The 23,199-nt window shown below is 44.4% G+C and overlaps 1 protein-coding gene across 12 annotated transcripts in view; it reads right to left on the reverse strand.

Moving 5' to 3' along the window:
- Positions 1-23,199, reverse strand: part of AMPH (amphiphysin) — a 927,201-nt gene that overhangs the window by 365,648 nt on the left and 538,354 nt on the right. The window lies entirely within an intron of this gene.

Consider the following 23,199-nt stretch of genomic DNA (forward strand, 5'->3'; position numbering starts at 1 on the left):
TATACAGTTTAAAGAAGTAAATCTAAATATTACAACAAATAACATTAATATATTGTAAAATAACAATTATATTATTGATATTTATTTATATAAGAGAGGAAGCAGGGAACTCTGGGTACTTCCAATGTTTAGCTGGAGAGATGCTCCTTTTTAGAACACACTACAACACCAGCAACATTGAATCTGCTCACCTCAAATTTCTGTTCTAGCAAACTTTTTAAGCATAGGATTGTCACAGTGCTATCCATGCCGAGGTGGAAAGGGACAAAGCTTGTTGCCATTTTCACATCAACATCTTTAATCATAGTTTTAGATAGTGCCATCCTAGCCCAGCTGTAAAATGACAGAAGTCTTTTACTACTCCAGGCACAGTATTACAGCTTGGATCTGTAAAATACTATCCAAGCCAACATGGAATGCATAAAAGCAACACTTGACCCGTTTTGCTATTATTAAAGCTCTTCATAGAGGTATAGCTTTGTCCAGGCACAAGTGAGTACCCAATATAAACCAACACAATACCCTAGTGGAAATACTGATTGATATCAATTATATTAGAATATGTTACAATATTATTGATGAATGCTTTTGAGATTGCTATTTTTCTAATAATTTACAAGAAATGATTCTGTACTAAATACTGTAGTTAAAAATGAATTTGGGACATTTTGATGGTCTTTTACAAAGAGATCAGCTACAACGTGGTTTTTATGATCTTCTTGATGTGTGGCATATGAAGTGTGTGTATGAAGTGAGTGAGTATGGGGAGTTTTTAATGATGGGACAAGAAGGTTTTCTTGAATTATTAAATGTGATTAAAACAATATGCATTGATACATTGATAATAGGAATTAATTGATAAGTACAAATTAATATCAGCATTTTCTGTTGCATATAACGTTTTTTTCTCTATTTGATGGTTTTAGACTCTTGTATTAGAGCTTTGGTTAGAAGGTCTTTTTTTTGGCTCCTTTGTTCTTTGCTCCCTGTCCTGCTCCTATGTTTGTTGTTTTCAGGGAACCCTTGATGAGAATAGTTCTGCAAAGCCAGAGCCTGCCCTTATATTGACTTGTAGCACTGTTTGCTGTCTAACAATATAGGCCCTAGTATGCGTTGACTTGCAATATATATTCTGGTAACTTACATCGGCAAACCAATAAGTCTTCCTATTTTATATGTAAAAATACTTCTTCACGGATTAGTAAATTGGTGTGTGTGGTTGTGTCCATGGCTGAGTAGATGACAGTGAGAAAGTGTAAATGGATAGAATAATGAGTCAATGGATGGATAAATGAGAGAGGGACCCCTTGCACATAAGGCATGCATTCATTTTTTGTACTAATGCATCCATTCATCGGCATATTTACACACTGCTGCATTTATCCACTTAGCCATCCATCATACAACACTCAAAAAGTCAATAATTCACATAAATCGGATTTATTGGCTTTCTTATGGTTAGATGGTTGAAGTGCTTTAACAAAATGGAACAAGTAATTCATCAAAAAACAGTGCTATTTTCCCTTTAAATTCTGGGTCGGCCTGGCCGGTGGAAAAATCTGGTAATTCAGTAGGGCGGGTGTGACAGGTCACTGTGTGGGCTAGTTTGTGGCTGTTTAAGTGCCATGTTATGATTTTGTGGGCCGGTTTCTACTATTGTTTTCTCTTTTGCATGCAGTCTACCATACATTGCAAAACGCCTACGCATCCTGTCATTACATGTGCAAAACTGCCCTGATTTATAAATGTGGGTCACTTTTTAAGCAATCTGATTCGCTCATGGCAGTAACTTTTATTTTGGTGCCCGGACCTATCTCCGGTCCCAGTCCTCCTGTTTGCATTTCAGTTAGTTGGTTACCCGCCTTGCTTAACTGTTAACTGTACTTGCATTTTATCAATCCTAGCTGAACTGCTTGCAAGATGTAGGGATGTAGAGGCTGATTTCCCCTGCTTGTTTTGCTCAGAAACCAGCGTACAGGCAACAAATTAGCTATCAGCAATCTTCTAATGCAGCGCTTTCTGTGTTGTACATAAATGAGCGTAGTCTACCTGCGGCTTAAAATCAGGGGACTTGGGGAAGGGCCTCCAGTGAAAGGAAACGGTGAGAGGGTTATGTAGAGGAAGGGAGAGGACACGTGGACAAGGAGGACACAGATTAGTGAGACGCCACAAACGGGTACGGGGTAAAAAATGGGATTAGAGAAGCAGCGGAATGACAGGGGACGTGATGGTCGTTATGGCACAACAGGGCGCAGCCAAGCAAGAGTTATCCAGAAGATTAACTTGCACATGAATTAAGCTGATTGGAAATCAGTGCGAGTGCATGGTTTGTGTACAAACATGGAAGAGACAGCTATAGAGTCTAGGCTGGGAATGCAGGATTAGGAACATGTAGGCAGGAAGTGTTGCAGGCAGGTACAAGCAATGGCAGGGAGCAAGAATATGATCAGAAAGAAAAATGATGCAGGCTGAGGCAAAGTACCGAAGCTAGGGAAAGGGCATATGCATTGGTAGTAAAAACACAGAGATTGTCAGGCACGTCATCTGTGCAAGTAGTGAGAATTTTTTTACTGAGATAAGCTAGAGCAGTGGTTTTTAACTTTTTGACTCCTACGGACCCCTACTTAATCATTACTGGAACCCCGAGATCCTCAATGAACCACTATTGGTGTCTGAGAACCCACCCCCACTAAGTCATTACATGAAGCAGGAGGTCCCAGCCTAAGCATTTTCAATGATTTGAACCGTAAAAGAATACACGAAAATACAGAAACAAGCCTTTATCAAACAAATACACAACATATTTAATCATGTATTTAATTCACAAACAAATATAAAAAAAAAAACATTTTAATTGGAAGGTTGGACCTGTTCTAAATTCAATTGAAGCCACTATTCGTCCACCCTACGTTCTGTTTGATGCACTTGCACTGCCTCCACTAACCAAAATGAGAACACTAACTTACTTTTTAGCCTTCAGTTTTACATTCCTTCACATTTATAGAACATTTTAAAATGTTCAGATTTTCATTTTTGCTTTTTAAAAATGATTACCCTATATTAATCTGTGAATAGTATTTAATTTCCTAAGCACTCACGGACCCCAAGAGTAGGCTTTGCAGACCCCCAGGGGCCCCTGAACCGCAGGTTAGTAACCACTGACCTAGAGAGCAAAATGTGCAGGCAGCATGGTGTACCAGAGGGACACACTGCAGGGAAATAGGTGGAAGTAAAGGGAGTTGCTACCCACAGTGACAGAACAAACACACAGTGCTTGTTGTGAGGCAGTGCAGGCAGGGGCATCCACCAGAAGAGGCACTGTGTGGAGACAGATAGTTCTAAAAGAGAGAAAGGAAGACTGAGAAGGTGTGGGTAGAGAAGCACAGGCCAGAAAAAAGCTACAAAGGTAGATAACCAGTTGAGGCAAAGAGAAGACACAGACAGTGGGATGTGGTAGTGACTGAAATGTTCTATAAGTACAGAACTGAGCTGGGAGTACACCTACGAGAAGAAATACAGAGAAGAGATGGTGCAGGTAAAGAGAGAATCAATATTGTAAGAAGGTCTCAAAATGAATGAGTAGGACAAAGTCAGAGAGACAATGCAAGCCTTGAGACGATGCAGGGTCTGGGGCCACTTCAGATGGCCAGTGGGTGGTGCAGACGTACAAACCAGAGAGGCACTGCACAGTCTGGGAAAGCGGTACAGGTAGGGAGAGAAAGAGAAAGTGTGGCTAAAAGTAGAGAGAATGGTTGTACGATGGAACACCGATTTCCTAAACAACTAGTGCCTTAACAACGTGGTCGGAACACCGACCTCATTGCTACTACTAATGATTTTACCACGAATGCCTTAACAACGATTGTAAGAAGGTCTCAAAATGAATGAGTAGGACAAAGTCAGAGAGACAATGCAAGCCTTGAGACGATGCAGGGTCTGGGGCCACTTCAGATGGCCAGTGGGTGGTGCAGACGTACAAACCAGAGAGGCACTGCACAGTCTGGGAAAGCGGTACAGGTAGGGAGAGAAAGAGAAAGTGTGGCTAAAAGTAGAGAGAATGGTTGTACGATGGAACACCGATTTCCTAAACAACTAGTGCCTTAACAACGAGGTCGGAACACCGACCTCGTTGCTACTACTAATGATTTTACCACGAATGCCTTAACAACGATTTTCGTTGTGAAGGCATTCCTGATAAAAGCATTACCCCCCCAACCCCACCCCAAAACCTAATACCCCCTGACCCCCACCCCCTCCCCAAACCCAAAAACGCCCCACCCCCCAACCCTACCCCAAAACCTAAAACCCCCTGACCCCCCACCCCCTCCCCAAAACCAAAAACACCCCACCCCCCCAACCCCGCTCCAAAACCTAAAATCCCCTAACCCCCACCCCTCCCCAAAGCCAAAAACGCCCCACCCCCCCACCCTGCCCCAAAACCAAAAACGCCCCACCCCCCCAACCCCACCCCAAAACCTAAAACCCCCTGACCCCCCACCCCCTCCCCAAAACCAAAAATGCCCCACCCCCCAACCCCGCCCCAAAACCTAAAACCCCCTGACCCCCCACCTCCTCCCCAAAACCTAAAACCCCCCACTTACCTTAGTCGACCCCTTGTCACCTGCATCCTCCTCCTTCGCCAACTCCCTTCTTTGTACCTTAACCACGCATGTTCGTAGTTCAGAAAAAGTTGTTGCGCTTTCGTTAACCACGACTTTGTTAAAAATACTTTGTTGAAAAGGATGTTTCCCGAGGGAATTAACCACTTAATGCTGCTAGGATGACACAGACAGGGAGTGACCTCTAAGGAAAGAGGGTGAGAAACAGTCAGCTGGTGTATAGTAAATAAGGTGCACAGGCAGGGAGAATGTCTTGTAATGCGGCTACTGGGGCTGCTGCTCACTGGTGTACACAAGACCTCGTACTGTGCTAACATCTTGAGAAAAAGGGATAAGGGATATGTCACCTACGCCATTTTGAATACCTTCTCATAGATGACGTCTTTCCTCCTGTAGGACGAGGGAGGGGTGCCATTCTTTGCGGAGGGCCAGTGCCCAAAGGAGAAGGTGGGCATCTTGTCCATAGTTGGGGGAACAGACCATCGGAGTAGAGTCTGGAACCTCCACTGAGCTTCTAGTAATGGAGGGCGTGGAAGGAGAGAGCTGGCATTGGCATTAGAAGAAGTGTGTTTTTAGCTCCATCACCAGTGCTGAAACACGATGCAAAATGTATAACGGAGCAAAGCAACATTGAAAGCCTCACTTTATTCTATCAATACTCAGTTTTTTGCTATCAAATGAGTTCTCACGAAAAAATGTAAGCTGTCACTCTCCAGACCCAAAAATGATAATGTGACAGGACAAAGAAGGCAGACCTACTTCAGAAGGAGCAGCTGTTGCTGCTATACTTCTGAAGTAGCTCACTCAAACTTATTTCAAAATATTCAACATACAAAATCAGAAAACAACAACGGCTGCAGCTGAACAACAAAACTCTCAATGTTTACAGCATCAATAATTTCCATTCAGTAGTACAAATAGGTTTTGAGGAAGATGTGCCATGGCACACTGCACAAACACGAATCGCATTTATTTTACGATCTATTTTTGCTGTTATAATGCACCCCTTTATTACAGCCCTTTATTCACACGTTTAAAATCGATCGTCGTTGCAATTAACAAACAAGCTAAAACAACATAGCCATTTTTCCGAGGAGTTGGAAAGATGTATGAGTTAGCCGGAGGCAATCACTGGACACCTGCACCGGAATATGTCTGGGGAAATATTTCATTAATTTCATAGCGGTTACATTTATTGGAAACGAGAAATGTTTTTTGAATAAATGATGTGTGTTCAGAATTGAAGCCATATGAGCTAAGTTATTTGATGCAATTGGCTTCAGGCTCTTATGAACCCAGATGTATTCGGAAATAGAGGTCGTGGGTCTTCACGGAGCACCATCAATCACTCGTCCTGATGTTTTTAAAAACATTTATATTCAGTTTACTGGTTTCACTGTTGCAATGTGATTGAACATCCACTTCCCCCAACATCTCCACTGAATATAATGCAGACGACAGAACCCTCGGCGAGAAGCTGAAACTGTTAATGGACCATCCTGGCCAGATTGGCCATCGCACAAACTTGGAGCCCTAGATTCAGTCAATGATAAAAATAAGCTCTGCCACGTTTCCTATTTCCATGTGTATTGTGTTGCTCTAGTCCAGTTTTTATTCTTTGAATTGTGGGACTTGAAGTCTGGTTTATTCCAATATAAAACAAAACTACAAGTCCCAGAATTCAAAGAAAAAACGGTGTTGGAGCACCACATCATGCATAGACACAGGAAACATGTCAGTTTTGGAGATGGGGTGTAGTGTCTTTTGTGCCTCTCAGTTCTCATTGTCTGTTTTGCTGTGTCTTGCTACTGGTCGTTGTAGGAAAGTGGAAATTGGCACCTCAAGCAACAACCACCATTCCTGTCAGAGCAAACTCCAAATTACCCTGTGCTAACCCTCCCGTAGCCTGGAACAAAAGCAGTCAGGTTTCACTTAGAGGCAATGTGTAAAGTATTAATGCAGTAATCAAACAGTAATGAAGTGAAAACACAAGAAAATCCCTACACCAGTTTAGAAGAAAAGAGTAAAATGTTATAAATTATATGAAACGAAAATTAAATTTTTCTTTAATTAGAACTGGAGATATGCAATTAAAAAAATTTAAGTGATAATAATGCTTAAAAGCACCAAGTGGCAAATGAGGTTATCTGGTCATGCCGGACTGGGACAATGTCACAAGCTCAGGCTGACCATGGATCAGATACAGGGACCAAGGGGCATATTTAAGCTCTGTTTGAGCCTTTTTAGCATCATTTATTTTGACACTAAAATGGCGCAAACTTAACTCCATACTTATATTTTGCCGCTAGACACATCTAGCGTCAAAATATTGGAGTTAGCACCTTTTTTTGGATGTGTGAACTCACCTTTTGTCAATGAGATGCAAGGTAGGCATTCCCATCCAAAAACAGACTCTCCTAGCACCATATTTATCCCCCAGTCAAAATTTCACACGAGTGGGAGGCGAACCCAAATAATGGCATCAAGCCTGCTCAGAGCCAATATTTGCTGCCTGGGTCAGACTAGGCTTAAGGGTAGCTTTGGACCCATTTCCATGGCTAAACACCATGGAATAGGCCCACAGATGCCCACTCCATGCCCCAGCAACACCCACATCCACACCAGAGGGACGCCAGAGGATGGAGGACTCCATCCTGGGTAAGTATGGTTAAGTATAGTTATGTATACACTTTTTGTGGCTGTGCCATTGGGGGCCCCTTACATGGGCACCCCTCCATGGCACTGGGTCCAATGGCCATGCCCAGGGGCACTAGTCCCCTGGGCATGGCCATTGGGGTGGTGGGCATGACTCCTGTCTTTACTAAGACAGGAGTCATTTTTGGGTGCTATTGCATCAAGGAATGATGCTAGGCTGGTTAAGGCCATATATATTGGCGTTAACCAGCCTAGCGTCATTTCTGGCACCCTAACGCCATTTCCCCCTACCACCCACCCCCGGCTGGTGTCTTTTCTTTTGATGCTAGCTGATCCTCACTGCTGGCTTGCTCCATTCCATAAATATGGTGCCCGGCTTGTGCTCAGGAATGGCGCAAGCCAGCGGTAAACTTTTTGACGCAAAACTGCATTAGCGTGTCTTACCGCTAAAAGTATAAATATGGGTCCAAGTTTGGCCCGCTGAACATAGTATATTAAATTCTGGCTGCGGAACATTGCAAGATCCTGTGTCGAGGATACATCGTACTGCAGAAGTTCCAAGGGGTTGTGGGCTGCAAAGCTGGGTCCTGTGTCGAGGAAGTGTTAGCGTTGATTCCAAGGAGAGGCTGAGAGGGGATGTGTGGCGTTGTGTCGGATCTGCCCAAAGGGCCACAGTCAGGCTGGCAGAGCACCTTCAGGCCCACTTCAAAGTGCTCAGGATTGATGTGGCTCCATGTGCGGGGCAAGACTCACAGCAGACAGAGTCCAGGTGCTGGGTTCAAGATGTCTGGGGCCTTTTCTGTCCCTGAGGCTCTGATCAGAAGACCAGCCAACTAGTCCTTTGAGTCACACTGGTGGTCCTGGGTTCAAGTTGCAGATCCAGTCCTTTTCACTCAGGCCGCAGGGCAGTAGGCAATAGGGGAGGAGAGCAGCAGGGCAGTGGAGTAGCAGTCCGTCTTGCAGTAGAGTGGCATAACAGTCCTCCTGAGTCTTCCACAGGTCCTGCAGTGTCATGAAGAGTTTGGGTTGAGGGTCCAATATTTATACTGCTGCTAGCAGTGAAGCAGGAAAAGCTTCTGGAAGTTTCTACCCCCAGGAGTGTTGGGAATTTGCTGTCTCCCTACCCTGGCCTCAGCTTTTCTGAGGGCACAAAAGACTAGTTTCATACCTTAGTGAGTGTGCTGCGTGACAGCAAGTGTGATAGGTGACAGTTTCACTCCCCTATCAAGTCAGAGATGGCCTGTACAGCCAACACCTACCTTCATTGTCTTATTGTCTAGGAGCAATGCACAAAGCCCAACTGCTGACTAAACCTAGTCATGTGACCCAGGATGCAGGCTGCAGACACCAAGGCCCATATTTATACCCTGTTTGCGCCGGATTGGCGTAATTTATTTTGGCGCAAATTCGGAAAATTTAACTCCATATTTATACTTTGGCGCTAGACCCGTCAATAGCCAAAGTTATGGAGTTTGAGTCATTTTTTGTACGTGAAAACCTACCTTGCGCTAATGACATGCAGTGTAGGCGTTCCCGTGCAAAAAATGACTCTAAGGCATGTGCGCCTTATTTATCCTCCAACGTCAAAATGGCGCACAGGAGGAGGCGGGCCTTAAAACATGCCGCCCAGCCAGGTTTGCGCCGTTTTTTAACACCTGGGCGTTAATGGACCTGTGGGCTCATTTCCATGGTGGGAGACCATGGAAGCAGTCCACAGGTGTCCTTCCCTGCACCAAGGGACACCCCCTGCCACCCTCGCACACCCCTGGAGGACATCCATGGATTGGGGGGACCCATCCATGGTGAGTGCAGGTAAGTGCAGGTAAGTATAATTTTATTTTTTTATTAAGTGGAATAGGGGGGCCCAAGTGGGCCCCCCTACATGCCACTGTGCCCAATGGCCATGATCAGGGGACACCTGGGCATGGCCATTGGGCAGGGGGGCATGGCTCCTGTCTTTGCTAAGACAGGAGTCATTTCCATGTGGGTTGTGCGTCAAAAAATGGCGCTAGTCAGGTTAGAGACAATATTTTTTACTCTAACCTGACTTGCACCATTCTTTGGCACACAACCTCCAGTCTTCCCTTCGCCTCTGCTGTCCGGTTACCGTCATTTATTTTTACGCTAACCTGGCCGCAGCGTTGGCTAACGTCATTCCATAAATAAGGCGCCCGGCTGGTGCGTTGGAATGGCGTTAGCCGGCGGTAAACTTTTCGACGCAAATCTGCGCTAGCGCTGATTTGCGTCAAAAAGTATAAATATGAGTCCAAGGCCTATACTAATACTCTGTTTGTGCCGGATTTGTGTAATTTAATTTGGCGCAAATTCGGCACAAACTTAACTCCATATTTATACTTTGGCGCTAGATCTGTCTAGCACCAAAGTTATGGAGTTTGAGTCATTTTTTGTATGTGAAAACCTACCTTGCGCTAATGACATGCAAGGTAGGCGTCCCGGTGCAAAAGATGACTCTAAGGCATGTGCGCCTCATTTATCCTTCAGCGTCAAAATGACGCAAAGGAGGAGGCGGGCCTTAAAACATGGCGCCCAGCCGGATTTGTGCAGTTTTTTAACGCCTGGGTCAGGGCAGGCATTAAGGGACCTGTGGGCTAATTTCCATGGTGGGAGACCATGGAAGCAGTCCACAGGTGCCCTTCCCTGCACCCATGGACACCCCCTGCCACCGTCACCCACCCCTGGAGGACACCCATGGATGGGGGGACCCATCCTTGGTGAGTGCAGGTAAGTATAATTTAATTTTTCTATTAAGTGGCATAGGGGGGCCTAACATAGGCCCCCCTACATGCCACTGTGCCCAATGGCCATGCCCAGGGGACATAAGTCCCCTGGGCATGGCCATTGGACAGGGGGGCATGACTCCTGTCTTTGCTAAGACAGGAGTCATTTCCATGGGGGTTGTGCGTCAAAACATTGGCGCTAGTCAGGTTAGAGCCAATATTTTTGACTCTAATCTGACTTGCACCAGTCTTTGGCGCACAACCCTCAGTCTTCCCTTCACCTCCGCTGCCCGGTTACCATCATTAATTTTGACGCTAACCAGGCCGCAGCACTGGCTAACATCATTCCATAAATAAGGCGCCCGACTGACGTGTTGGAATGGCGTTAGCCGGAGGTAAACTTTTTGACGCAAGTCTGCGCTAGCACTGATTTGCGTCAAAAAGTATGAATATGGGCCCAAATGTTTGGGATAAGAAAATGCCAACTTTCTAAAAGTGGCATTTTCAGAATTGTGGCTTATAATTCAACTTTACCATTGAAGAAGGTTTTAAATTACAATCCTTTCTACACCAAAACTGGACATTCCTACCTGCTCCCAAATAAAGTTGTTGGAAGGTGGGTCTTTAGTTGTGTGGCCTGCACAAGTAATGGGTTCTCACTGGACCACCACTGGGAATCAAACACCCCATTGTAGCACTTGACTCTCATAGGGTAGCATTGCAGAGCAGTCCAAGGATTACTCACAGGAGGTGGTGTGGGCTAGTCCTCCCAATTCATTAGCAAACAAGCATGCCACTCAATAAATGATTGTCCAGTCTGTGCTTTGTCTTTTGATAAAGTAAAAGTACATTAATTCCACACACAATTCTCAATACTACACAACAATTTACAAATATACACAAATTGATGGAATTACTCATGAATTACATTGTGTAATCATTCTTGTCTCCCCCAAATGGAAACATAATCCAACAACCCACATGGCAATACATTTCCTGATATTCCAGTGCAATATTTGACTGTAACTTGGAGTGAGAGCACCTTGCAAACAAGTACATCTTCTTTGATAAGAGATGGTTGTCAGTCTCATTACTCAAATCAGCATCAACAAAAACATGTAGAAACAGGTTGGAATAATTTAAAGATCATGATTACTTTTGGACTATTCTTATATTACTTCCTAGTTACCCTTAATTAACTGTGTGTAATACCTTCTTACACCCCCTAGAAGATACAGTCCCACTAGCAAAAAAACAAAAGTTCCAAGAAGCTTGTGGTTTCCATTGTACTGGAACCCTTGGGGGGTTATGATTCCTTTGTCCCACCCAACCTAGGGTGGGGACACAAATGTTGCGTTGGAGAGATGCTGCACTGTTCCTGGGGTTCCCCCTGTGAGTGGGCACTTGGTTGGTAGTGGCCCCATCTTCCTGGGGCCACCACGAGCTGAGAGTTGGGCCTCACAAGGAATTGTGGGCTGGGATGCATATTGAATGAGCAACTCTCCTGCTGTGTCCAGGGAGAGCCGCTTTGTATTTCCTTTCTTCTTCATTTTTCGGCAGCCTGGTGCTGTGTTTCCTGGTGTTTTTGGGGGGGTGTCCGGTCCCACCTGGACACCCCCAGCGTGCTGGCTTGTTGAAGGGCAGCGTGGGGAGCCCAACCATGGCTGCCCTTGTGTTTGGGAGTGTCTGGTCCCACCCGGACTCTCCCATCAGGTGAGTAACATTAGAGAGAGGCTCTGCACTTGGTGTCTGCCCACTCCTGCGGTCAGACCTGAGTGGCTGTACAGGCCAGTTGGGCCACCTGGAGGAGTGCAACAGCATTCCTCCGTCCTGCTGCATTGGGGCCCCTCCTCACCTTTCCGGGAAGGGACCTGGGACAGGGTCCGGGGCCCCTCTAGATGACTTCATGGGGGGTGCGACGGTGCCCCTCGACTTTGTCTTCCATGTGGGCCCCCGGGATGGGGTCTGGGGCCCCGGGGGGTATTTTCTCTGGGAGCGTGATGGCGCTCCCTGGCTGGTCTTCAGCCACCATCCTCTCCCACAGCCAGCGGCCATCTTCGCATGGGACGCAGCAGCCTTCCCCAGCTTTTCTGCATGGTGGGGCCCTGGATGGTGTCCAGGGCACCCTTTAACACTTTTCACGGGAAGCGTGGCAGTGCTCCCCGACTTACCCTTCTCTGTGGGCCCCCTGCCAGCATCTTCACGGGGCCGTGACGGCAGCCCCTGGCTTTAGTTCTTTTCGGAGGCATCCTGGGCCCTAGCCCACCATGGGGCATCAACCAGAGCAGTGGCGGAGCCCCACGTGCTTCACCGCTCACTCTGACTTAGGTCAAAGGTCGCATAGCTTCTCCATTGGATAGTTTGGGCCCCAAGGGCCAATTTTGATGCTCTTGGTGTTGTTTCGCTCCTGGTGGTGAGCCCTTGCCACTAGAAGCACTTTCATTGAACATTCCCAAAAGGTAGGAAGCCGGTACCACTGACTCCCTGCGCCAATTTATCCTCTGGGTGCCTCCTTTTCATCTGGGCAGCATTCTCTCCATGTGCCAGCCCAGTCTTTCCGCCGACTAGTCCTCAGGGGGGACTCCCTATAAGTGAGTGTAAGTAAGTAAGTGAGCCTTACTTCAGGCCTAGCCTCGCTAGGCCTGAAGTAATTCAGGGTCAGAGTCCCTGCACCACGGGGTAGTCAGGGGGTTCTTCTTTCTAGTTGTCCATGATGCCCGTCTTCAGTCCCATGTCCAGCAGTAAAGCACAAACAAGAGAGAGAGAGAGCTCTCCCCTTTGCAGGACCTTTTAAGTGGGGGTGGAAGTGTCTAGCAGGACTGCACCTCTGGCCTATCCAGATGTGCCACATTACTTCCTTGCCCCTGTCCCCTCTTTCCTGCACAGTCTTCTGGGATAGCTCAAAATGGTGTCGTCCAGGAGCTAGAGTCACATGTGCTCTGAAACTCAACCCCTCCTCCCTGACATTCCTTCCAGGGCCTCTCTGCCCATTTCCTGGCAGGGGCTGACAGCTGGCTGATTGATGCAAGGCCCTGCTCAGGAAGCTGGATAGAGCAGTAATTGACCCTAATCCTGAGCTGAGTCAGAGAAAGATGACATTCCTGGATGCTTTTGTAACCTACTGCATCATTCTTTTCATACAGGTTACAGTGTACATTGGTGTGACTCTGGTCTCTGTGGGCCCTAAGGGACTTGAGTTAATCCCTAGGCCACTCTTTCCCATTTACATTTGATTGAGTGTCTCTACAGTGAAAAGACAGGCAGCACACTGTTGTTGTAATTTAATGGTGTGTTCCTACAGTAAAAAGAAGGTAAGCAACCTGACCGTCCCTCACATGTGTACACCCATCTCATGAGGCCTACTCCAGGTCACCACCTACTTTGCATAGTTCCTTTTGCATCAGGCTACCTAAGTGCAGGTCTTGGGTTGCGCACTCCAGGAATCCTCCCCACGCAGCCCTCATAAGGGGTGCACAAGTGTGTGCACACATGATCACGTGTAATGAGCCCTGGGCTTCCTACTCTTGCTGTGCCACAGCAGCCTTTCCTTAGCAAGGTGGCACCAGTGGTAAACATGCACAGTCCATTTTACCATGAGTTTACTGTGGGTGAGTCCCCGACTAGGAGGTTCCCTCACAGAAAATGTAAAAAATCAGGTGGTCAGAAAGGGAAAAATCAGGGTGGACCAGATGGTCAGAACCATCCTCTCTCAAAAGTTAGCACTTATTAAATGTAATAAGGTAAGCCAATGTTATCCTATAAGAGAGGTAGGCCTTGCATGAGTGAAAACAAATTGTATAGCTTTTCACTACAAGGACAAGTAAAACTTAGACATATATGTCCAGCATTTCAAATACACTGCATCCTGCCATATGGACTGCTTAGGGCCTACCTTAGTGGTGCCTTATATGTATTGAAAAGGGAGATTTAGGCCTGGTAAAAGGTTTATTTCGCCAGGTCAACATGGCAGTTTAAAACTGCACTTGCAGCCTCAATATCAGGCTGGAGACATGTCTAAAGAGCTACTAAAGTGGATGGCACAGTAAGTGCTGCATACCCACTAGTATCATTTAATGTACAGGCCCTGAGTACATGCAGCCGCACTGTACTAGAGACTTGCAAGTAAATAAAAGGTGCCAATTTGGTGTAAGCCAATGTTTCTATACTTAAGCGAACAAAAACAAGATCATCATAGAATGGAGAAGTAAAGCAACAAGTTTGGGGGAAGAACACCCTAAGGTGGAGAGCTCTAACAGTTTTGCACTTTGCAGCATGTTTAGCATATTGGCTGCAGGAAGGTTTGGTAGATAATGGGTGGGCTGGATGTGGGAATTCATTTGGCTGTAATTACTTATGTTATAAGGATGTTCAGCAAACTTCTCTGTTCATTCAGACTGATTGAGCATCATTACACAGTTTATTTGACAATTAGGCAGGCAACCAACCGAGTTTGTTTAAAGTAAGTAAAATTAGGGAGTAAGAACATCATTACAAGTAGTTAAACCCCTCAAAATCATTGTCTGCATTAACAAGGCACCCAGTATTACTGATAATAAAGGGAATAGGAATACTGGGTTGTAGATTTACTGGGACATTATTCTTTAACCCCCCCCATTGGGCCCTATGGATTGGGACATAAAAATGGAAACCTGTACTATCTAATCGATTTTAGGAGATGAATCCATAATTCTGAGATTTTTCTCTGGGAACAAAATCTTACTGGTTTGCCCTGAAGAATGTGTCCACAGAAATGAATGTGGTACTACTGGATGAGATAACACCTCAGGACCTTCAAAGGAGTTTCTGTTGGATTCTCATGTTTCCATAAAAAAATAGTACTAAGGCCAACCACGGCCAAACTCTTGCTGGGGGTCTAGGTTTCTAGAGCATGCACTCATCTCACCTGTGTTGTGTGACTCTTCAAGGCTGAATCAGAGTGGTAGGTCTTTTTAATGCACTGTCCCCGGAGCTAGTCAGTCAGCAGGTGTGAGCAGCAACTTTGTTGAAACCACTGCACTGTGAGTATCACTGATGCTGTCCTATCAGAACTGCATCTGTTGACTGGAGACACACCACATTCTAATCTATCCCCTGCCACACTGTACCACAAGTACTGAGGAATAAAGGTTTACTGTGTAACTCTTTGGGATCATTTCGTAAATGCCACACTCCTGGATGCAGTGGATTGGCACTGAGGGAATAATGTTCAGTTTACAAGTTTACTAATTAAAGCGTTCAGTTCCTCACCACAGGAAGAATAGTTCCACTTCTCTGCTATGAAGTTTTTCATGTATAAAATGCTTCTAAAGGGGAAGAGAAATGCATGCTTGGCAGTCATGTGAGTAAAATGAGGATTGTTTACCATGGAGCTAAATGTCTTACATGACTAAATATTAACTGTCGAGATGCCTTGCTAGAAGCTATTATTGATCGTTTTACCAGCATTACATTAGTTTAAACATCAGTTTAGAAACGACCAACTGTTTTTGGTAAAAGCGCATTTTAAACCTAAAAATATTTTTAAGTCAGTTACTGGCCCCGATTCACAAAGGTAAACTTAGACCAAACTTATAAGTTTAGACCAGAAGTCTAAAATTTAGATTAAAAGTCTAACTGTACTATAAGTAGACTTTTGGTCTAAGTTTAGACTTTTAGACTGAAAGTATGACTTTATTACGAGTAAAGTTAGACTTTAGGTCTTACTTAGGCTTTTGGTCGAAACATAGACTTTTGGTCTATGTTTACCTTTGTGAATCTGGCCTATCATGTTTATTTGGGTATTACTACCAGTTACCTTTAAGCAAAACATTGAGCATTGGCAGAAAGAAGATAAAAAATAAATAGGTATTGTGAAATATCTCTATGATTTTTTAAGGGTTGAAGGATCACACTCCATCAATACAGAGAGAATCTGAAGACGGCTGAGGTGACCAAATACAAGTCAAGAAGTGAATTGGAAACTATTTTGATGCAACAATGAGCGTCATCACAGAGCAAAACAATTATCACTAACACTATTAGGCAATGGGGAAGAAGTTGAATATGATCCTGGATGGTCGTGAATTTGAGCATGTTCTGTATCTACAAATTATGATGGAATGATCAGAAATCAACTTGTCATAGACACTACATAAGGTAAGAAGGTGCAAGATGCTGTGACACAGAAACTCAATATCAGAAAAAGTGACTTTAGTATTAAAAAGCAACATCAAACATCCTTCACAAGGCACTTGATAAACACAACTACAAATACTCATGCTAAATTCATTTGGAAAAATGAAGTTAACATGGACATTTTAAAATGGCAACCGAAGTGACCAGAAAGAATGAAGAGAAGCAGCATGAAACACAGATCCTGTGGGCTAATAATCTTAGTGAACCACATGATGACATACAAGGCATGTCCACCTACTGCTAAAGAATGGTATAACTGTGGTGAAAAGGATATTTTACGGCAGTTCGTAAAATATCAGAACAAAAACAAATGTACAGTCTTAAATGATAGAAATAATGACAACCCCTTGAATGAAAATATGGTAGACCTGTTTGACCTGTCATGTGAATTTTATAGCAGACACCAGCTCAACAATTATCATAATTTCAAAAGACTGATGTCAACAGCTTCAATGTGAAAATACATTGCATATGTGTTATACAGCACCAGGCTTGAATGGTGATGAAAAAATTCACTTTAATGCAATTCGTTCAATTCAGTTTAGGAAGAATCAGAGTAAAACCATGGTGGTATGTATTTAAGAAGGAAATTAATATACTAGGGTGGAACAAGCAGAACATGTTGGCCATGAAATTGTATCCCTGTAAAATAAGTTTATGTATTTTGCATGGAAGAACATGCTAGGAACATTTTAATTGAATATACAAATTATATGATGAGTTTGGAGAGTTCAACAAATACAACATTCATTTGTCTTTAAAGATGAAGTGGTCCCTTTGAAACATAAGGTCCGGAAATTCCACTGTTCTCAAAAAGGGAAGATGAAGACATGTTGAACTAATGATGATAAGCCGTCATCAAACTGTCCATCAATGCATCTCTTTGGTTATCCCAAGTGGTCATCACCCCTAAGAAAAGGAGGATTTTAAGCCGTTTGTAGACTTGTAGAGCTTAAAATGCACCATCATGATAAATCTCTACCCTACATACAAGAGACGTTTTCCACATAGAGAATGAAAAAGTATCATAGCACCAGTAACGTTACCAGAGAATACAATATAGACAGGCTGCCAAGAGCTCATAGCCGTTAAATGCATGTATTACTCCTAAGTGGGCATATTAGGTTTGGTACATATCATATGGCCTAAGCTTTGCTCTGGTTGTGGTCCAAAGAGTCATGAATGCACTGCTCTGGATGTTAGAAGGCATGCAAGATTTTCAAGATGATGGTTTTGCATCAAAAACAGATAGAGCATAAAACATGTTAGAGAAGTCCTCAATTGAACTGAAAGCAGTAGACTTGCATTGCTACAAAGAAAGTATAAAACTTTGAAGCATAATGCAGAAAATTTGAGACACACAACTGGGGAAGGTAGTGACACCCAAGTCCATTTCGTTTTCTATAATTACAGAGGATAAACCTCTAGGAAGCAAAGAAGAGTGCATATGCCAATCTGTGACTGTGTGAGTTTTCTGGGTACAGCCAAATTTACCTGAAGTAGAACCCACTGTAGCATTGTTAAAGGAAAATTCTGAAAATGTTGAATCATGTAGCATAAGTAGTTCTGGGAGTCTCCACACAAAGAATTCCCAGTACTACAGATATCAGTGTTCTGAGGAGTCATATGCCATGGAATTCCACCATGAACAGATGCTGAGAGATAGAGAATCGTTCTGACCACCAGCATTTCTGCACTTGTTTACCGTGGTAACTCTAACTTTTTTGCATTTCTCAATTGGACATTTCAGCAACTTTTGATGTGTAATGCTCAGAGAGGGATTAATTAAAAATGTGGTTTAACAGCATGTATGTAATTCTAAGGAAAATTTGTTGGTACCCTTCTTACTATGTTCACTATTACATAGAAAAGAAGCAGGAGGAGCAGAGCTGCATGGGCGAATGAAGAACAGACACCGAGAAGACAGAAAATTAAAGTAAAGTCAAGCGGAAAGTCAAATGGGGTAAAGGAAAATTTTGAAGAGAAGACAGTGATACATACAAGTGAAAAAGTATCAAGAAGTGGCAGAATAAGGGCTGGCGAGGAAGAATGCAAGAAGATAAGTGGGACTTATCCAGGGAAGTAGGGAGAAATGTTGGGTTACTGTATGGAGGAGAGTAGTGGAATTGTATAAAGGATTGTCAATAGTGTGGGCAAAGGTGTTTGGGAAATCCACCATGAAAAGCAAAAAGGGGCATGTGATGTAGAGCATGTATACAAGAATGAGGATTTTAGGCCCTTGCCTCCAAACTCTCCTCCTCCTCTATCTCCCTCCCCGCAAGAAAGAAGTGAAAGCAGAAAGTTATTAAGAGGATGGTGATCCATCTAAAAAACAGGAAAAGTGAATTCAACTGTAAAGAGTAAACAGAACCAGTGTTCATTAGTTATTTTTGTTTTACCTAGATTGCATAGTACCTACATCCCACTAACCAATTGTACACGTGTATGTCGTTGATTCACTACGCAAACAAATCAGAACCATTTAAATAATCATATGTAAATATTGTCAAGAAGATTATTAAAAACTGCTATGGAATCATTTCAATTGATAACTATGAATAAACAAACTCACTGCATAAATAGGCCTGGGCAAAATGTAAATTACATCAATGTAATTTACATAATTTGACAAACGTTGTGGTATGCTTTTTGTAGCATTTCTTAAATTACCTCATTATGGCACTTCATGTAACTATGTGCCATTTGCACTAAAATATTACTGCAAATGGCACATTTTGCTGTAAAAATGTACTTCAAATGCACAGGAACAACAGAAAGCGAGCAACTGTTCTTCGATACATTTATTTTCAACATAGAGCTGGCAAAATGTTAGTTGTGATATTGCCAAAAAAAGCCAGCCTACCAGCTGTATCTTCTAAAGTCTACTATCACACAAAGATATATATATATATATATATATATATATATATATATATATATATATATATATATATATATTTACCCACTATAGTTAGGCTCACATTTTAAATGTACAAAACCATAGAATTAACACCTGTTAATAGTTATAGTTATCTCAAGTAACGATAACTCATGCCCTGACCTGAGGTAACTATAACTCACAGTTTTTTTTTGTCAAAAAGTTTACTGCAACTACTACATTGATATTATCAATGATGTTATCAAAGATTCATGAGTGCCGTAATTTGTGGGGTAATTAGCAGTGCATGGCGAGGACACAACTTATAGTTACTTTAGGACATGAATTATAGTTACTTGAGAATAGAATTAAAATTCTATTTCCTAACTGTAACGTCCCTGCAAACATTGTTTATTTCAGTGACTGTCCATGTTTTTTTAATGTAAAGTAAGTTTCATTACTATAACACTGGCGTGTACGGCATTCGCCTGTGAGCGGTGGGGGTTGGACACAGGCCCTGCGGCCAACCCCTACTACAACTCAATCCCATGCTGCGCACAGCCTTTGGCTGTTTGCAGCAGGAGTTGACTGCAGACCAACCCCTATGCTCCCCCAACCCAGTGCCACCCAAATGCACACTGCGCATGGCTGAAGGCTGTGGCCAGGCCCTGTAGCCAACACCCATCACCACCCAACCCGCACCATGCACAACCAAACTTGCTGTCGTTCTCTATGTAAGAATAAGTGTGAGAGGGTATTTCTGGGTGTGAGAGTGTCTGTCTGGGTGTGAAAATGGATGCACGAGGGTCTAAGTGGTTCTGTGAGTGGGTGCATGAGGATCTGAGTTGATCTGTCAGTTGGTGTGTCAGTGTCTGAGTGGGTCTGTGAGTGGGTGTGTCTGTGTTTAAATGGGTCTATGAGTGGGTGCATGAGTGTCTGAGTGGGTCTGTGAATGGGTGTGTCAGTGTCTGAGTGGGTCTGTGAGTGCATGCATCAGTGTCTGAGGAGGTCTGTGAGTAGGTGAATGAGTGTCTGAGTGGCTCTTGAAGTTGGTTGGGGAGTTCATGAGTGAGTCTGAGTGGGTGCATGAGTGTCTGAGAGGGTGAGCCAGTGGGCTCATGAGTCTCTGAGTGCACATATGAGTGAATGAATTAATGTCTGAATGAGTGTGATTTTTAAAAACTTTTTTTACTTATTTGCGATTAATGTCAAATATCACGTGTGGTGAAGAAAAATCCTTTCCAACTCATAATTTGACCCTCAAGCACCCCTATATCACATTCCTGGGGTTAGGGTACCTCCAACCTGACTCCTTATGCTACTTTTCAATATGTTTTTTAGCCCCAGGGATTGTGTCACGTTACCTTAAAATGGTGACCGCAACATTCTGTTCAGGTTGTGGCAAGCCAATTACAGAGCTTTTATTCACATGCCCATTCGAGAAAATTAGCTAATATTCGCAAATTATTTGTGACCTCAGATATACAAATTTGGATTTTCTTTAAATTCTTGTAAACTACTGAACAGATTTACACCAAATATGCAAAATATTAATCTGCATACCAAAACCTACCTTTCTGCCAAATTTCGTGTCATTCCAGCGGTTCGGGCTGTAGTTGTGTCTAAAGGTCCTATGGGAATTAACATGGGAAACTTAACTTTTTTGACCCCCCCCCGTTTCTCAGTCCCCGCTTGATGGATCACCCTGAAACTTCGCATGCACAGCAAGAATCACCGGTACACTTTCTTGAGCATTCGTCAAACGCTGCCAAAGATATAGGCAAGTCAAGTTTGTATGGAAATATAGGAAACATAGCTAGTCAGTAGGTAAAAAAAAAAAAAATATATATATCTATATATCTATATATACATATATATAGATATATATATATATATATATATTAACCAGTGGTGGTCACCAGTGAGTAGGTATAATTAGGGTCATGTTTGTTGCTAATAACTTTGACCCCTATTTGACAAATCGCCACAAACTTTCCAAAAACGTGCTACTTTTGCTTAGTTTGTGTATGGAAAGTTTCGGGGTGGTCAATCAAGCAGGATCTGAGAAGAAAGGCTACAGCAAAAACTGCTGCACAGAATTACACCAAATTAGGCAGGAAGCTTGATCTTGGGCAACAAATTGTGTTTTTGGTGAATTGGCGTAAATCCATTCAGTAGATTTTCAAAAATGAGGGTTAAAAAATATTTGTATATCTGAACGAATTGGTCTCTTGAGCCTCTCACGGGAGAGCCAGTTCACAAAATGAGTGTTTTGATTGGCCCAGGGAGCTTTTGTCTATTGGGACAATTTGTTGTGGGGGTATCAGACTCCCACAGGAATGAGCACTCTTATTGGCTGCAAGCAACCTCAGATAACTGTTGCTGGCAGTCATTACAAGACTAAGGGAGTTAGGTGGTCATTACAACCCTGGCGGACGGTGTTAAAGCGGCGGTAAGACCGCAAACAGGCCGGCGGTAAAAAATTTGCAATTACGACCGTGGCGGAAACCGCCAGCAAAGGAAGCCACTTTACACTCCGACCGCCACGGCGGTACAAACAAACAGCGCGGCGGTCACCGCCAACAGACAGGCAGGAGACAATGTACCGCCCACACTATTACAACCCACCAATCCGCCACCTTTTCCGGGGCAGATTCACTGCGGATAAAAACACGGCGGAAACAGGAATTCCGAAGAGAAAACGCTCACCTCTACACACCCCACAAGGAACGAGGACACCAAGGACCCGGAACTCCAAATTCTACCTGCGATAGTCTTCCTGCTCCTCTACCAGGAGCACGAACGCAGACGGCGAAGACCACGGTGGGTACTGCACCTACGACACAGGGGAGGGGGACGGAAAAAACAGGGACACACACATGCAACACCCCCCCCCCACCCTCATCCACTACAACACACACACTAATGCATATTAATACATCACAGTTACACCCCCCAACCCTCCCGGAAGAATGCAAAGACAATAGAAAATGAGTGTAATCATTGTAATATATTAAAATCAAGTAGGCAAAAATATATATATATACACCATTTACAAAATATATACCAAGCATAGTAGTCCAGGTAGTGCTCCAATTAAGTCAGTGGAACACTGGGCCCACACGGTATGGGCGAGGCCCACACAAGGTCCCCGACCATGGAGAGAACACTGCAGGGGCATCAGAGAGCAACTAAACAGGCACCTCAGGGGGAGGGAAAGGAGGGGGCACCTCAGCCGGTTGAGTGCACGATGCCAAATCCACGAGGGGGGCCACATGCCCACTGTTCAGTCCTGGGGAGTGCAAAGCCACAGTCTCTCCAGTCTCTACAGTGGGTGGCTTGTTCACTGCTCCATCCTGGGGAGTGCAAAGCCACAGTCTCTCAAGTCTATACAGTGGGTGGCTTGCCCACTGTTCCATCCTGGGGAGTGCAAAGCCACAGTCTCTCAAGTATCTACAGTGGGTGGTTTGCCCACTGTTCCATCCTGGGGAGTGCAAAGCCACAGTCTCTTAAGTCTCTACAGTGGGTGGCTTGCCCACTGTTTCATCCTGGGGAGTGCAAAGCCACAGTCTCTCAAGTGGATAACAGTCTCCACTGGTTCTGGAGGGGGCATGGTGCCCAGAGTGCTTCATCCTGCTAAGGACAGAGGTAGTGGATGGATCTCTCCACTGGTTCTGGAGGGGGCATGGTGCCCAGAGTGCTTCATCCTGCTAAGGACAGAGGTAGTGGATGGATCTCTCCTCTGGTTCTGGAGAGGGCATGGTGCCCAGAGTGCTTTATCCTGCTAAGGACAGAGGTAGTGGATGAATCTCTCCACTGGTTCTTGAGGGGGCATGGTGCCCAGAGTGCTTTATTCTGCCCGTGACGGACTCAGTAGCGTCAGTGCCCTTGGCGCTCATGGGCCAGTGGTACTTGAGGTGGCGGTGCCCTTTTCAGCGGTTCTTGAGGCGGCGGTGCCCTGGTCAGCGGTGCTTGAGACGGCAGTGCCCTTTTCAGTGGTGCTTGAGGTGGCGGTGCCCTGGTCAGCGGTGCTTGAGGCGGCGGTGCCCTGTTCAGCGGTGCTTGAGACCATGGTGGTCTCCATTGCAGGGACTCAGCTGCTGGCTGTCCTTCATGGCCCAGCAGGGCTTTTGCC

Source organism: Pleurodeles waltl, chromosome 2_1, assembly GCF_031143425.1.
Source record: "Pleurodeles waltl isolate 20211129_DDA chromosome 2_1, aPleWal1.hap1.20221129, whole genome shotgun sequence".
Classification (NCBI taxonomy): domain Eukaryota; kingdom Metazoa; phylum Chordata; class Amphibia; order Caudata; family Salamandridae; genus Pleurodeles; species Pleurodeles waltl.